The sequence below is a fragment of the Hyperolius riggenbachi genome, chromosome 5 (genome assembly GCF_040937935.1).
Source record: "Hyperolius riggenbachi isolate aHypRig1 chromosome 5, aHypRig1.pri, whole genome shotgun sequence".
NCBI lineage: Eukaryota > Metazoa > Chordata > Amphibia > Anura > Hyperoliidae > Hyperolius > Hyperolius riggenbachi.
Genome location: NC_090650.1, coordinates 63303763 through 63322570, shown reverse-complemented (window position 1 = coordinate 63322570; position 18808 = coordinate 63303763).

The window sequence follows — 18808 nt, the reverse complement described above, 5'->3', positions numbered from 1 at the left end:
AGTGTTCCCTAACCCTGTCCTAAAGGCCCACCAACAGTGCATGTTTTGTAGAAATCCACAGAGGTAGTTAATCAGCTCTGCTGAGACACTAATTATCTCACCTGTGCATGTTTGGGGTTTTCTGCAAAACATGAACTGTTTGTGGGCCTTGAGGACAGGGTTGGGGAACTCTGCGTATAAATGACCTTTCACCTATTTTGCTGTTACTTACAGAAGGCAGTAAAAATCTGACAAATATAACAGGTTTTGGATTGGTCCATCTCCTCATGGGGGGGTTTATTTACTTTCAAAAGCACATACTGAATGGCAGTTGCTCAGTCCAACTGCCAATATAGTGTGCATGGGAGTAGGCAGGCTGGCCAACATTTTTGTATAGATCCTTTCCAGTGACAGCTTTTGTAAATAATACCAAGAATCCACCATAAGGAGATGGATTATTCCAAAACAGATCTGACAGATTTTTACTACTTACTGTAAGTGACAGGAACATTGGAAAAAAAATAATTTATAGCTCATTTTACTCTGGGAGAAATGTACATTTTATGTATGTGAACACATTTTTTTTTTTTTTTGTGATAGTGGTCCGTTAAAGAGGAACTGTAACCAAGGATTGAACTTCATCCCAATCAGCAGCTCATACTCCCTTTTCCCATGAGAAATCTTTACCTTTTCTTAAATAGATCATCAGGATGGGTCTGTGTGACTGATATGTGTGATGTCACAGCCATGGTCATGACAGGTTCCTTTCTGTGAACCTTGTAGCATTGTGGGAAATAACATCTGTTTCCAACTGCCAAGCAACCAGTATCTCCCTCTGTGCATATGGATATGTATAAAAAAAACAACCTTATAGCCTATCATATTGTTAGGGGTGTAGTTATAGATAATGGCAATTGGTGCTACCTGTTTTTTTTTTCATATCTGGCAGTAGTAAAGATGCAGACTGATTGTGAATCTAGCAACATCAACATTGTTACATGGAAAATATCAATCATTTCTTGATCTCTCTTCTATTTTTTTAACTTCTCACTTTGCAATGTATTGATCTATTTTTTCCCCTTTTTGCTAAAGTTCCTCTTTAAAAGAAGTGCACTCTCTACGTATCTCACTGGTGGCTGCCGGAGAAATATGTAGGGGGTGCACGTCTTTTGCACAGACTGGCTGCGAATGGCTGAAGTTACGGGACCCGGTACTGAAGATGGAGAAGACTGAGCACTGCGGCGTGGGAGCGATCTGCGTGCCTAGGGCTGGAGGAAGCCGCAGGTATGTATAAAACTTTTAGTTAAACTCAGCTCTAGTTTGCTTTAAAGTGTAACTGTCGGGCATAAAATCAAAAATCAATTCTTTATTTTTATCTGGTAAACAAGTAATAAGGATGCTAATCAGGCAATCCAAAAGTTAAAAATCACTATTACTTTTCTTGTTGATAAATTATATTCCCCAGTTTACCTGACTCTGATTTGGTACACACAAAATTTGGTACACAAAAGAGAAGTTGCAGGGCATGCTAGGTTGTCTTTTTTTGCTTCTCTACTTCCCCTCAGACTTAACTAATGCAACCTGATTGGCTGAAGCCTCTTTCCCTCCTGTTTTCCCCTCCCACACCTCTGTTCCTATCTGATTGGCCAAAATTTCTCAGGCTGAAACAATGCACTTTCTATAGTGAATGGCAGGCAGATCAGGCAGAGGAGACTAAGGGCGGATATTACATCACGACTGGCTTCGAATAGCCACAGTAAATATGGAAACTGTCTAGAACAGGTTTCTCTACTTTTCCTTTATAAAATTCACAGGAATCATAACGTGGACAGTGCAATATATATGTTATGTAAGTAGAGCAAGTATCTATCTACTTATATATGTGTTTTGTTTTCCTGAGATAGTATGGCTGACAGCTCCTCTTTAAGGTAGACTACAAGAGATTACCGCAGGTTTATAGTTTCCCAATTGGCATTATCCATTCACTGATTCCACCTTTTGCCTGGAGTTATTCTTGAATGGATTCAGGTTGTATGAAGAACATACCACACTCTGTGTCAGTAAATAAAGGACAGATTTGTGTTAATCATCTTTCAGAAGAGTAGCGCTGAGTAGAAGCAGAGTAAGTGGCAACCTGTCATCACATGCTTAGCGCTGCATAACATCCCAGCAGTGAATGGCTGACATTCTGCTCTGCCGGGGAACAGAGCTCAGCTTTTTGGGGAATTGGAGGGAACTGCCTGATCTCCTTTAAGTAAGATGATCTGGATATTGTTAGTGCTGTTCTCGGAGGTCTGGCATTATAGAATATACAGTATGTGTTTCACCACCGTGCGGCATGTTGTTGATTGAGAAATAAGGAGGTGTTAAATCACTGCGTATAGCCAATTACATTTTATTTTGTCTACTAGGCTGGTAATGGGAAAGAAGCTCATTTGGGAAATGTGAATGGGACAGATGTGAATGGTTCTGTGTATTCTTTCAAGCAATCATCATCATGATATATCAGTGCAGTGGTGCTTAAAGGGAATCTGTACAAATATTATAAAATTCTTACAATAAAAAGCATACCATTCTATTCCTTATTTTCTCCTGTGCCCCTCTGTGCTGTTTCTGCCACTCCCTGCTTCAATCCTGGCTTGTAATTGCCAGTTTTAGGCAGTGTTTACAAACAAAAGACATGGCTGCTAAAAGCTTGTGATAGGCTGAGAGGAGCTCAGTCTGTGACTCACACAGAGCCTGCAGGGGGCCTGGAGAGGGTGTGTGTATAGCTTCTATCCTATCACAAACAGAGCTGCACATTCCAGCCTGAGTGCCTGAGCCCGACAAAGCCGTCAGAGGAAAGAAGATTAGATTAGATAACAGAGATAATACAGCCACTGTGCAACTAGGAAAGGCTGCAATAATCCAGAGCACATTAGAACAGGTATAGAAACGTATAGGATAGAAGAAGTTAGGCTGAAAATTTTGTTACAGAGTCTCTTTAAAGGGAACCTAAAGCGAGGCTTCCATATTTATTTCTTTTTAAGCAGTAACAGTTGCCTGGCTATCCTGCTGATCTTTGGCTGCAGTAGTGTCTGAATCACACACCTGAAACAAGCATTGAGCTAATCCAGTCACACTTCAGTCAGAGCACCTGATCGGCATGCTTGTTCGCAGTCTATGGCTGAAAGTGTTAAAGGCAGAGGGTCAGCAGGCCAGCCAGGCAATATGCATTGTTTAAAAGGAAATAAATAGGGCAACCTCCATATTCCTCTTGATTTAGGTTCCCTTTAATGTTCCTACAGTTATAACATTTTCAATATCTTTTTCCTATGGATAGCCTGGTACCTGGTAGCCCCTGATGAGTCTAATAGATGACAAAACTACATGCAAACTGCAACACACACAAATGCTCACTACCAGGTCAGGCATCTTCCTACCTCTATCTGGCCAGCAGGCGCCAGTCAGCCAATCAGGTGCACAGTCATACACCCTTTGCCTGCCATACCGATTTAGCAGGATCTGCACAAATTAGCATTCAGGTGGGAGGCTTGGTTGGACGTAATCATTGATTACATCTTTTACAGGGACGCCCCGTGTAGGCATCTCCCACACAGTCCCCTCCCTAACCACTCACCTGTCAACCGCATCCTAGAAGCTGCAAAAACAGAAATTTAAAATCACAAACACTGGTTCGCACGACAGCCGGGGGCCCCATCCTCTCTCACTTGCTGGGGCCCCCAAACCACCATGCGATACCCAGAGGGAAATGTGGGCGAGCCCTGGCTCTCTCACCTCCAGGGACTTCACCCCATCACCTCTAAACTGAATGCAAACTGCAACACACACAATTGCTCACAATTGCATGCTAGATCGGTATGGCAGGCAAAGGGTGTATGACCGTGCACCTGATTGGCTGACAGGCGCCTGCTGGCCAGATAGAGGTAGGAAATTGCCTGAACTGGTAGTGAGCAATTGTGTGTGTTGCAGTTTGCATTCAGTTTAGAGGTGATGGGGTGAAGTCCCTGGAGGTGAGAGAGCCAGGGCTCGCCCACATTTCCCTCTGGGTATCGCATGGTGGTCTGGGGGCCCCAACAAGTGAGAGAGGTTGGGGCCCCCGGCTGTCGTCCGAACCAGTGTTTGTGCTGACAAAACTAGTTGGGCAGAGCTAACCAGAGTGTGAGATTTTATTTTATGTTGCGAAAGTGCAAGGAGAATATACATAATTATATGCTGTACACCAACATACACTTGTAAGTGCACATCTGCTTTCATTTTTAATGAAATATGTATGCTACGCTATGATCAGCATTCTTACCATTGAGGATATTTCCCAGCCAGCTGTGAGGGCATAACAATTGACAGATGTTAAACAAAGCGTGATTACACAGATATCTGCTGAGCATTGTGTGCAGGGCAGGGCTGGAGTTCTGGGAAGGCCACAAAGGCCCGGGCCTTGGGCGGCTGCAGCCCAAGAGGGCACCCGAACATGAAAGAGAGGCTGCTACATATGAAAGAGGAGGGTGAAAATGGGGAGCAGTGCATGTAAAGGGAAAGTGATGCAAAAGAAAGCTGTTCATGTTGATCCAGGGATTTTAATGTTGATCCAGGGATTTTATCTGATTGCCATCTGGAGTCGGGAAGGATTTTTTTCCCCTTTTGGGGCTAACTGGACCATGCCTTGTAAGGGTTTTTCGCCTTCCTCTGGATCAACAGGGATATGTGAGGGAGCAGGCTGGTGTTGTACTTTGTTTTCTGGTTGAACTCGATGGACGTATGTCTTTTTTCAACCCAAATAACTATGTAACTATATGTAACTATGAAAGAGATGGGCTGCTGTACATGTATAATACACATGGAAGAGGGGGCTGCACATGGAATGGGAGGGGTTGCTGTACATGTATAATACAAATGGAAGAGGGGGCTGCACATGGAATGGGAGGGGTTGCTGTATATGGATGATACACATGGAAGAGGGGGCTGCACATGGAATGAGAGCGGTTGCTGTATATGCATGATACACATGGAAGAGGGGGCTGCACATGGAATGGGAGGGGTGCTACTATGCATGGATTATACACATGGAAAGGGGGGTTGGGGGGCTACACATGGATTGGGAGAGGGGCTATGCTTCGGTACATGGATGATACACATGGAAATGGTTGGCTGCACATGGAATGGGAGGGGCGCTGCAGCACAAGAAAGGGGAGCCACAACATACTTGGCCTAGGGGAACAAGTATAAATCCGGCCTTGGTGCAGGGTTGGTGCATGTAGTGATCATGCTCACCAAGATTCTGAAATGTATTACGTTCTAACTAGGGATGGGCTCACCTAATCACGAGTCCGTATGGACTCAAATCCGTAATTAAAATGAGCCTTAATTGCCGCAGCTCTGCGGCTGGATAAGGGGTTATTTACCCACAATTCCTCCATCCTGCCTGTGCTCCAAATAGCTTGCACGCATCCTATTGGACGCGTTGCAAGCCTCACCACGCCACACTTCCTCCTTCCAGCTTGATTGGACGTCCTATTGGACACGTGCAAGCTATTTGGAGCACAGGCAGGACGGCGGAATTGTGGGTAAATAACTCCTTATCATCCAGCCGCAAAGCTGCGGCAATTAAGGCACATTTTTATTAGGAATTTGAGTCCTTACGTACTCGTGATTATGTCATGAGCCCATCCCTAGTTATAACACAGTGGAATGATGGTGGTATTTTACTGCTGAGGTAATGCACCATTGTTAATCTTGGGTTAATGTTTGTTATCTGGTTTTCAACTAAAGTGCAAACACATTGAAACTGGGAACTATATCTAAAATGTTAATTTGCAGCTGAAAGTGTGTGGAGAACTGTTGCTCCATGAGGTTAGCGCAGCTAGAAATTGAGGGCTTGTTTCCACTGTTGCGACGCGATTTCGGCCGCATTCCGACGCTTGTAAAAACGCATGCGGATGCGTTTCCGCATGCGTTTTTACCCGCGATTTCGCATGCGATTTCGCATGGCAGGGTGCCATGCGAAATTAACCATGACACTGCCAGGGCTAAATAAAATTGAAAAAGGTGCGAAATCGCACGCGAAATCGCGGGTAAAAACGCATGTAACAAACGCATGCGTTTTTACTATTAAATACATTAGCGGCGATTCGCACGGATTCCCGACGCAGGCGAAATCGTTGGCTCTTTTGTGCGTTTTTTTCACGCTGAAAAAAACGCACCTCAACAACGCTACAGTGGAAACAGGCCCATCCACTTGTATTACATGTGCGGATCTGCATGCGTTGGACGCATGCAGATTCGCGATAGTGGAAACGAGCCCTGAATGTATTCATTACTATTCATTTAATTAATATACATTAATATTTGATGCATTTTTTTTTATTTGACTGCACACCTTCCCCAAGCCTTAAATTGAACCTGAGGTGAGAGGGATATGGAGGCTGCCATATATATTTCCTTTTAAACAATACCAGTTGCCTGGCAGCCCTGCTTATCCTCTGCCTCTGATACTTTTAGCCATAGACCCTGAACAAGCATGCAGCAGATCAGGTGTTTCTGACCTTATCATATCTGACAAGATTAACTGAATGCTTGTTTCTGGAGTAATTCAGACACTACTGCCTTCAAATAGATCAGCATGGCTGCCAGGCAACTCGTATTGTCTAAAAGGAAATAAACATGGCAGCCTCCATATCACTCTCACTTTAAGAACCTGTAAAAATGAGTATATAGTATTTGGCTGTATTGGACACGTCATAGCCATTACTATATGTCACACAAAAGGTATGTGATAGCCCCATTAGCAACCTGATCACTGTCCAGACCTGACAAATGTTCTGGTATTGCTCAATAACCCTGTGAGGATCATAGGTTGTCCATAGGGTCAGTAACTTGTCAATCCAGCAGTTTCAGCCTTGAGTAACAGAGCTTAGAATCCATCCAGAACCAGTCAATGCAAGTGAGTGACGTCATGAAAGGACATAATTGCCATTTACTGGCACTGGAGACAATTTGTTTTGTTGCAATGTTTGGCCTGTGCTTGCCCTTTGTTTCCATACTACTTTATGGGGCTTGCTATTGCTTCCAGCAGGAATGCTGTCGATAAAGTAGACAGCTAGAACAAGTCTGTCTAGTTACCTGTACCTGGATACATTTTAACAGAAACTGATGACACTGAGGAAACTTAAAATACTCCTGTTTATTTTAATTTTTGACCTGTAAAAAAAGCCCCACCGTACAACTCACCTACTCCTGGAACTGATCGCTGCCTTTTGCGCCTTGTCAGCTCTCCCGTTCTGCCGCGGTGTCCACCGTATCTGCGTCATTACAGTGAAGATACCGGCAGATACAGGGGACATAGCGGCAGAATGGGAGAGCTGACAAGGCGCAAAAGGCAGAGATTGGATCCAGGAGTAGGTGAGTTTTGCGGTCTGCAGGACTGCACAAGGGAGCGTGATCGGGGAGTATAACTGCCATATCCTCCCCCTTCCAGATTTGACGTTCTAGTCGAGTCAAAGATTTTGGCTGACTAGATTGGGGGCCCCGGGGGGCACAGACCTAAGAGACTGGTGCTGGACATATGTCGCAGCGCCATTTACATAGCAGAAACTTTTTTAATCAAATCCCCTCTCAGTTCAGGGGTACTTTAAGGGCTGGAACCCACTACAGCGATTTTCTGAGCGTTTAGGGAGCGATTCAAACCGTTAGCGATTTCCCTAAACGCTCAGCTAATGTTAATGGATGGGCCAAATTCCACTGGAGCGATGACGATTACCAAAACGCAGGACATGCAGCATTTTTCGCGTTTAGCGTTAGCAGTTAGCGTTTCTGCAATGTAAACATATAAACGCTGGCGTAATCGCTCATCAAAACCTACACAGAGCGATTTTGCTAGCGTTTTGAAGTTACTGCTCACTGTAAACAAATTAAAATTAATTGAAAGGACCAATCAGAATTAAAAATGCTAATCGCTAATCGGTACACAATCACTGGCCAAAACATTACGCTTTTTAAAATCGCTACCAAAACGCTCATGAAATCGCTTACTAAACGCTCATACAAATCGGGTAGTGGGTACCAGGCCTACCAGTAGTGGGTACCAGGCCTAAGGCTGGTTTTACATCTGGTCTGTGTATTTGTGGTGCGATGCGATGGGGGGGGGGGCATCGCACGGCACAAAGTGTCAATCATATGACCCTACCTACGGCAGAGTGTGCCAACAGGGTCATATGCATAGCACCACCAACTCCCCCCCCCCCCCACACACACACACATACAGACACACATAGACACGCCCCTCACCCCCCCTCGCCCAGTGAGGTTCCCTCTTACATAGTTACATAGTTATTTGGGTTGAAAAAAGACATACGCCCATTGAGTTCACCCAGAGAACAAAATAAAACACCAACCTGCTCCCTCACATATCCCTGTTGATCCAGAGGAAGACGAAAACGTACTTCCTGTCTGCTGGACAGGAAGTACGTCACTGGTATTCCCAGGTATTCCCATGGTTCTGCGTGTCCCACTGCCACCACCAACATGTCTAAAATTCCTGCGTCACCCAGTGACTTACATTACTTCTCCAAAAAATGTGAGGTACAGCACTCAAGTGAAGTGGGGGGCAAAAAGCGTGCAGCGGATAGACCCGTGTACCTTCTGGGTCAGTAATCCAGCTTCTCCAAAGTAATCCGGCACAGCTCTTTTACAAATTGCTTTATTTGGTCTTCATAGATAAAAACATACAAGCTGCATAGTGGCTACAGTCCACCATTTCAAACCTCCACGGTCCTTGTTCAGGCCACACAGTGGCGGAAGACAGATGTGCACTGCGCTGTCGGTGACAGAGGAAGGCAATGTATAAATGCACACATGGGAGGCACAATTATACACTGGGGGAGGGGGGGCAGCAGCGGGGTTTTGTCGCCTTTGTCACTCATCCATATATCGCTCGCCATTACTGCCCCACACCCGATCAACCGCAATGGTCCGTCCACCACATCCATTCGATACATGCAACCAATTTTGGCAGCGAAATACTTCTTTCCCTCTCTGTAAATACACAATAATAATTACCGAATGTGCTGTAGATTGACGGTTAGCTAGATCAGGCAGTCGGCGTCTTTCTGAATAAGCCCATACAATCAATCTCAGATCTGCACATGACCTTCTTTTGTTCTCCTCTAGAATTACCTCCTCGCATTAACGTATATAAGATTTTACACGTGCTTCACCCCTGTTCTGGAATGCCCTTCCATCTGTCACTCTCCAACCTTTGGTATCTTTAAACGCTCCCTCAAAACTCACTTCTTCTGAAAAGCATATGCTCTAACTTAGGCCAGCTCCCCTTTGACCTGAGGCCAAGTTGCACTCTTTACTAGATAACCTAAAAACACACTGTCTCTAGGTATGATTATTATTATATACTACCCCTCCACTTCTTTCCCCCCATTGCTATAGACTGTAAGCTTGGAAGGGAAGGGCTCTGTCACCCTTTTGTGTCTTGGAATTTGTTATACATTTTATTCATCTTGTTACTTTTGTCAATATAAAGTAGAAGGGAGATCCGTAATAATATCTTCTCCGAAAGCTTTATTAGGACATATCCTCAATACAATCAAGTAACCCTTTAGCTGACATGTTTCGGACCGAACTCCTTAGTCATTGTTACTTTTGTCACTGTAATTGCCAATTCTGTATTGTGTACCAATTCTGTATGCTGTATATTGGTGTATACCATTGTCTGTATTATGTACCCCATGTTTGTTTCTTACTTTGTACAGCGCCACAGAATATGTTGGCACTTTATAAATCGATAATAATCAGTAATGTCATTGAGGGCTTGCTCACAACTAGGACGTTTTGTGCTTTTTCTGAGCGCCGGTGACGCTGGAAAATGCCCTAAAATACCTTGTGCTCTTCTCCCTGTATACAAACAGCTGCACCTCCTCTGTGGACACTGTCAAGGTCATCAAGTTTGCGGACGATACCACCATCGTAGGACTCATGGGTGATAAATCGGAGCGGGAATACCACAGCGAGATCGAGCGGATTCTCAGGTGGTGCTCAGACAACAAACTTGTACTAAACACAGCGAAAACTGTGGAACTGATAGTGGACTTCAGAAGGAACGCCCCACCACCCAGCCCAGTCATCATAGATGGTACCAAAGTCACCAGGGTACACAGCGCACGGTTCCTAGGCACCACCATCACGGAGAACTTGAGATGGGACGAAAATACCTCCACAACCCAAAAGAAGGCCCAACAGAGACTGTTCTTCCTGAGGCAACTGAGGAAGTTTGGAATGCCCAGGGAGCTACTGACCAGTTTTTATACGGCGACCATCGAATCTGTCCTTTGCTCCGCCATCATTGTCTGGTACTCGGGGGCAAATGCAAAGGACAGGCTCAAACTCCAGAGAGTCATCAATGTGGCTGCGAGGATCATTGGGTCGCCCCTGCCACCCCTGGACCTTCTCCATGCATCCAGAATGAGGTCCAGGGCAAATAGAATCACACTCGACCCCTCCCACCCTGGTAATCACTTCTTCAGCCCCCTACGCTTGGGACGCCGCTATAGGTCCATCTACACCAAAACCACCAGGCGTAGGAACACTTTCTTCCCTCAAGCGATCACTCTCCTTAACTCAGACCCTCTCCCAAATTTCATCTCCTAAGCCCCTCCAGCACCTAGGGGCATGAACGAGCGCCCATAGGATGACATGGTCATCTTTGCATAACACTGTATACACCATTGCATTATATGGTGACAACCGCTCGATGTGTCACTGCTATTGCGCAATGTTTTCTTTATAAACTGTACCATGTGTAGGGTTACTTGCACTGTCGTCACTTGCCAATATGTTGTAATGTTTTCTATAAATTGTACTATGTGTAGTGCTACTTGCACTGTTTGTCACTTCAAAGCGTCCCTCTATACCGAATCTAGGATAAAAGATAACTTTTATTTCAAAATATTAAAAAAGGTCTGACTGACAATACACATACTCTAAAGGTATTGTGAGGCCTACACTGTAAGTAATGAACGGGTCACGAAGTAACCCAGGCCAAGGACCAATACCAATAATATAAAATCACACAACCCCCACCACAAAACCCGACATGTTTCGCTTCTAGATGAAGCTTTTTCAAGGGACAAGTGACATTAAAGTGCAAACAGTGATAAGGTGCAAAGTTACATAATTAAATTAATATAGAGTATGGCCTATCGGCTCATAACATATCAGCTGCTGATATGTTATGAGCCGATAGGCCATACTCTATATTAATTTAATTATGTAACTTTGCACCTTATCACTGTTTGCACTTTAATGTCACTTGTCCCTTGAAAAAGCTTCATCTAGAAGCGAAACATGTCGGGTTTTGTGGTGGGGGTTGTGTGATTTTATATTATTGGTATTGGTCCTTGGCCTGGGTTACTTCGTGACCCGTTCATTACTTACAGTGTAGGCCTCACAATACCTTTAGAGTATGTGTATTGTCAGTCAGACCTTTTTTAATATTTTGAAATAAAAGTTATCTTTTATCCTAGATTCGGTATAGAGGGATGCTTTGTTGTGATTATCTAGTTCAGGTTTTGTTGTATAACTGTTTGTCACTTGCCAATATGCTGTAATGTTTCGTTATAATTTGTACTATGTGTAGTGTTATTCGCACCGTTGTCATTGTCAATATGCCTTGTGTCCACAAATAATTCCGAGGGCGGCGCCTGTCGCCCTTGGCGAATAAAGTGATTCTGATTCTGATTCTGATCCTTATGGGATGGTTCATTCGTCTGCTTTCCGTTCACAAAAGCGATGCATGTACCATTTTTAGAGCGATTTTGCTACAATGGAAGGTATAGGAAAAATGCAAAACGCTCACAAATCATTTTTTTTTATCTGGCGATTGCGTTCGCGTTTTTAAGAATAAATACATTGTATTTATTATTTTCCGGGTGAAAGAGTTCACTTCCTGATTGACGTCAGTGAGTGAAAAACGGAATCGCTCTGCAAAAGCGCTTTGCACAAAATCGTAGCGCGCAGTGGAGCCTCGGGAGAGGGAAAAACGCGCAAAAAAAGAAAATCGCTGCCGTCATTGATATTAGATGTGAACAAGCCTGATTGAAAAAAAACACACATCTGCCTTTGCTCATAAACTTGGCGCTGGCTGGATGAATAGAAAGAGAAGCTGATTTTTGCATATTTGTCTGCTTCACCCCCTCTACGTGCTATATGATATCATTATATAGGCAGCTCCTCTATATAACGATATCATTTAAAGACACAGAGATGCAGCTCTGATCCTTTGAGCTTTAGTACAGCATGAATAATATCAATAGCACTCAAGCAGTCACATCCCCCACAGGTTCCAGTAATCAAGTCTGACCTCTAAGGTCAATACAGTTTACCAAATGTGCAGGACTCCAGAAGTCAGCAGGCCACACCGTCCATCACTGTCCAGGCATTAGAATGTCTGCTGAACATGTTCTGTCTCTACAGGAAAGCCCTGCGCTGGATTTTCTTTTACCCTTAAGGTTTAATTAGCTGAAAAATGCAACATCCGATAACATCCGATAATTGAAAACAGACTTTTACCATCTATCCACCTGCTGCCTCTCATATTCCCAAGTTTTCCATAAAGTGTATTATGTGGTCTCTTCCTGAGTGCAGCCTTTGTACGCTGTCTAGCTTGTTTTCTTTTTCCACTGGTTGTTATTGGAGTATTGCTGTTTGCATGCTTAGCTACGGAGCAATAAACAGCCCCCCCCCCCTCCCCCAGGGCTCTGCAATGTACTGATAATCAGGACAGTCTATGTTGACCTTTGACTGCATAACGTTTGGAAAAAAACATTTTTTTAAGCAGGTGGGGAGTTTACTGTAAAGTGTAATTTACCTTGCTACATGGAGCAATTAGTTCTTCCTGTTGTAAGAATGTGACGGATGACTGACTGGCTATGATGATTATGCATTTAATAGAAGTTTGTCTCCAGGCATAGATCTTTGTTCTAAAAACACCTTTGGATAACTTAGTAGGGAGAGTGCTCAAAGTTTATATTTCTTTGTGTGAAATACAGGGTCGAATTTAAGTCAAGGCCACATAGGCCATGGCCTAGGGCACAACACAGGATCAAGGGTGGGTGGGCATCAGGCTATACTAGGAGGAAGGCTCATCTTGCTACCTATACTGGAGGGATGGTGGTACCCAAGCTATCTATATGGAAATGTGGGGAGGGTTACCCTTTCTTATACTAGTGGGAGGGGTCATCAGGATACCTATAATGGAGGTAAGGGAGAAGGGTCACCTGGCAACCTGTACAAGAGGGGGCTGGGTCAGCTGGCTAGTGGCCTTAGGCAGTAAAGAGTACAAATCTGGCTCTGGTGAAATACACTTCTGTGACTAAATATCCTGTATTGAAATTTTGATTATGGGACCAGTAGCAAGTCAGAGGGTTCATTTAACCATAACTTGGATTTCATCATGCTACTGCTTAACGGGCAGGCACAGACTGAATCCTCTAAGGGCCCGTTTCCACTAGTGCGACGCGATTTCGCCGGCATTCCGACGCTTGTAAAAACGCATGCGGGTGCGTTTCCGCATGCGTTTTACCCGCGATTTCGCGTGCGATTTCGCATGGCAGGGTGCCATGCGAAATTAACCATGACACTGCCAGGACAAAATAACATTGGGAAGGGTGCGAAATCGCACGCGAAATCGCGGGTAAAAACGCATGTACCAAACGCATGCGTTTTTACTATTAAATACATTAGCGGCGATTCGCACGGATTCCCGACGCAGGCGAAAACTGTGGGTCCCGCCGTGCAGATTTGGCCCGCTGCCAAATCGCTCCCGCACGCCGCACAGGTGGAAACAGCCCCATCCACTAACATTAGCTATGCGAATCCGCATGCAGTGCCCGCATGCGGATTCGCCCTAGTGGAAACGAGCCCTAAGAAGCTTGCAGTCTGTAGCAGTTACCCTAGGTTCATAGCATAGCCCAGAACGTACAGTTTTCCTCTACAGATGGCAACGGACAAACAGACATGCGGATGGATCCTCTGTTAACTATGAAAGGCTCACTCATACCATGCTGTCAGTTATGACGCACTGTACATTGTGTGTAGTTCGCACAGTAACATGAAAGTCCAATCACAATATCTACTTGCAGTGGGTCCCAGCCCTTACTCAGGGCTGTAAAATGGCAGAGATCAGATCAGGTGGAGGAAAGATAAAGAGGAATTGTAGTAAAAATAACATAATGAATAAAATTGCTTATTTTTTAAAAAAAAAATTTATACTAAAGATTTAGTCAGTGTTTGCCCATTGTAAAATCTTTCCTCTCCCTAATTCACATTCTGAAATTTATCTTTAGTTCTGCCAGGTGATGATCTGTACAGAATGATCGGCTACTGAGGGTTCTATGCACAGAGGGAGATGCTGCTTACTTTGCTGTTAGGATAAGCTCTTTTTTTCCCACAATGCAATGAGGTTCACAGGCAGCAAACTGTCAGGGCCATGGTCATGACATCACGATTGGCCGTTGCTATACAGTATTAATTAACATAGTAGCAGCCATGCTAGTGAAGTAAAAACAAGGAACACCAAGAGCCCCGATAGTGTAATATATACTGGTAAATGGTTACTAGCTAGAGTAAATATTAATACTCACAAAGCAGGATTACCATTAGGCAACCACTGTAAAGGCAGGTGGGGAGATTTTCCTGACCCCACTCAGGAATAAGCAGTCGCTCTCTGTAGATGAGAAAAAGGGGGTTCAACCCTCCACCCAGGGTGGACTCATTATTATGCAGGAGAACAGAGGCGCCAAAAGGATAAAAGGAAGCTAAATGAGTTTAAAAACCAAATTCTTGGTAAATAGAAGAGGTAGTGGTGGACTTACCTCCTCCAAGTAGACACACAACGACTGTAGTAAAGACAGTCAATATATTTTATTTATGAACTCCAAATATGCAGCGCGTTTCGCAGGTTTGATCCCGCTTCATCAGGCAATAACAACGGAGCAATAGCATATGTGATCAGTAGAAGAGCCAGGTGTGAAGAGACAGAGGTGCCTGGCTCTTCTACTGACCACATATGCTATTGCTCCGTTGTTATTGCCTGATGAAGCGGGATCAAACCTGCAAAACGTGTTGCATATTTGGAGTTCATAAATAAAATATATTGACTGTGTTTACTACAGTCGTTGTGTGTCTACTTGGGGGAAGTAAGTCCACCACTACCTCCTCTATTTACCAAGAATTTGGTTTTTAAGCTCATTTAGCTTCCTTTTATCCTTTTGGCGCCTCTGTTCTCCTGCATGCTAGTGAAGTAACACGGTATCGATACATCACTACCTTGCAGCTCTTAAAGCAGTAGGATCAGCCATACTATATATATATATATATATATATATATATATATTATATATATATATAAGTATATGTATATAAGTGAATGTTAAATAGTAAATTACGGTAATTCTGTTCCTGGTGGGGGCCATGTCTTTTGTCCACAGTCAGGGCCCTTTTCCACTAGCAGTCGCTAGCGTTCGCGCTGAACGCTAGCGATTGCTGAATCGCAATTCCGCCGTTTTCCCGACGTTTGCGGCCGCGATTTTGCTATGCTATGCACTGCATAGCAAAATCGCGGCAAAAGTCGCTCCGCGGCGCGATCGCGATCAAGTAAAAAACGAATCGCGGTAGTGGAAATGACCTACCGCGATTCCTATGTTAAAAAGCAAACCGTAGCGATTGTAAAATCGCTAGCGGTTTGCGGTTTTGCGATTCAGCTAGCGCAAACGCGCTAGTGGAAAAGGGCCCTTAAGGCTAACTCGTGATGTAATTTCTGCCCTTTACTTCTTTTCTTTTCTCAACCAATCGCTGAGTCGCCTCAGCCTTGCTTGTAAACACAAGTGGGTAGGGGATTAGGTTTCAGATAAGAAGCTGGCAGGGAAATAAAGGGAAGAGGAGGAATAGATTATAGATAAAAAGAACCCCCAGCATGCAATTCTTTGGCACGACTACTAAAGGGCCAGTGTTCCTTAAGTATGTGATAACTCCAAATCATAACAGCAGAAAAAGTTTTGAAAGTTTTGAATGCAGGCTTAGCATCTTTATCACTTAATACACGCAGACCAGTTGCTGTTGAAATTTGATTTTTATGGTGACGATACCGTTAAAAGCATCGACCGTTGCTCAGGTACACACGCTACGCTGCCACTAGCGTGCCCAGCTGCATCATTAAGTCACGCTACTGTATTAGCGCGCGGATATAAGTCGCACTGTAGCAGCACGTTATAAATAGTGAATCAACCCCGTGGTCTTTATTGTGTGTAAACTATTGTCTGTATTATTATGAACCCAGTGTTAGTTTCCTACTCTGTACGGCGCCACGGTATATTTTGGTGCTTTATACATAATTAAATACAAACATTTGTATAGCGCTTTTCTCCAGTCAGACTCAAAGCGCTGAAGAGCTGCAGCCACTAAGGACAAGCTCAATCCTGCAGTGTTAGGGAGTCTTGCCTTGAACTCCTTACTGAATAGGTACTGACCCTAGCCAGGATTCGAACCCTGGTCTCCCATGTCAAAGGCAGTGCCCTCAACCAGTACTCTATGCCAGTGTTTCTCAACATTTTATAGATCTGTACCCCTTTTAAAACCCTGTACTCACCAAGTACCCCCTAGCATAGTAAACATTATCACAAGTACCCCTTGATAAATATATATTTAATCGTAGTACATGATAACTGGTTCTAAACCATTTCCAAGCATTTACTATTGCTTTTAACTAGCTAAAATACTAATTTGGTGTTGTTAAAATAAGATTTATAATTTTATAAAACTCTACATTTGTTATTCTTGGTTAAGTTTATCAAGCCTGAGTACCCCCTGGAACTATCAGAAGTACCCCCTGGGGTACGCGTACCACGTGTTGAGAACCTATGCTCTATGCAACCACTGCATCAATAATAATACTTGTTTTGATACCCTAAAAGTCTTGACTCAAATGGTTTCTGGTGAATAGTTCAGCATCATAACTGTGCATGTGAGATCAACACAGGGCACATACTGGGCCGGATTTGTATACTTTACCGCCCAAGGCCGCTGCCAGCAGCCGCCCCCCTTCAGTATATGTATCCAGATGTCTCCCCGCCCCCTCCAGTAATAAGTAGCCAGATGACCCTTCCCCCTAGTATAGGCTGCTAGGTGACCCTTCCTCCACCTACAGTATAGGTAGCCAGATAATCCTTCCCACCTCCTCCAGTTTAGATAGCCTGAAGATCCCCACCTTTTGATGACCCCCCCCCCTTCCCTCTAGTATAAGAAGCCAGATGCCCCCCCCCCCTTCTGAATAGAAAGCCTGATGAACCCCCCTCCCATTAAAATAGGTAGCCAGGTGACCCTCTCCTCCTTTCCTAGTATAGCCTGCTGCCCCCCCCCCTTGATCCTGAGGAGCCCTAGGCCATGGCCTAATTGGCCTTGGCTTAAATCTGGCCCTGAGGACATATGCATTTCACTTTTTTTCCTGAGTTTTCTCCTAGGAGATCATTCTTCACCTTCTACTTCTGCTTCTCGCTACTAAAATAACTTTTCAGCACTTTGCAAATGAAAAGCAAAAGTAGGTGAAAAAGTACTACTGTTACTGTATCAATATTATTTTGAGTATGTTCTTGCTTGCTGGTGTTTTAAAGCGGACCTGAACTCAGAACTTCCTCTCTGCTCTAAAAGGTAAGCAACAGCATAATAACCTTTAGGGTAGGAACACACTGGGCAGAATCGCATAAGCATTTTCCATAGTGGGAAACGCATATGCGATTCTGCCTAGTGTATTCCTACCCTTAAAGAAAAACATTTATTTGTTACAACTGCTAGAAATGCCACAATAAATCTGCGTCTACTTCCTGCAGTGTGTCTACTTCCTGCTGGAAGCAGACATAGGGTTAACATCCTGTGTTTACAAATTAGCTGCTCTGCAGAGGCTGCCAAGATTCCTAAGCTGACACAGCTGAGAGATCAAATTACACTCTGATTAGTTACAGATGAGGGGGGATAAGACAGGCTAAACTCTTTAACCACTTCATCCTGAAGTCGTTTTCACTTTATGCATCCGAGCAATGTTCACCTCCTATTCATTCGCCTATAACTTTATCACTACTTATTACAATGAACTGATCTATATCTTTTTTTTTCTCACCACCAATTAGGCTTTCTTTGTGTGGTACATTTTGCTAAGAGCTACCTTACTGTAAATGCATTTTAACAGGAAGAATAAGAAAAAACTGAAAAAAATTCAGTTTTCAGCCATTATAGCTTTAAAATAATACATGCCTCCATAATTAAAACCCACGTATTGTATTTGCCCATTTGTCCCGGTTATTACACCATTTAAATGATGTCCCTATCACAATGTATGGCGACAATATTTTATTTGGAAATAAAAGTGCATTTTTTCCGTTTTGCATCCATCACTATTTACAAGCTTATAATAAAAAAAAAAAAAAAATAGAAATATTTCATCTTTACATAGATATTTTAAAAGTTTAGACCCTTAGGTAAATATTTATGTGTGGGAGACCACTAGACACCAGGGAACTGTATAGGGGCTGGAGGGGGTCAATAGACACCTGTGAACTTTGTAAGGGAGGAAGGTGGCCAGTAGACATTTAGGTTGGCCCGCGACTTGGTCCCAGTGTAAAATTTCGGCCCTCTTTGTATTTGAGTTTGACACCCAGCTCTAAATGCATACAGAGTGGATTCCTCTATTCTCTATTGACAAGTTTGATAATATCACCTAGTAGAAAACTCGGGAGAAAAAATGAATTGCGTATGGGCCAAGGAGTGAAAATTT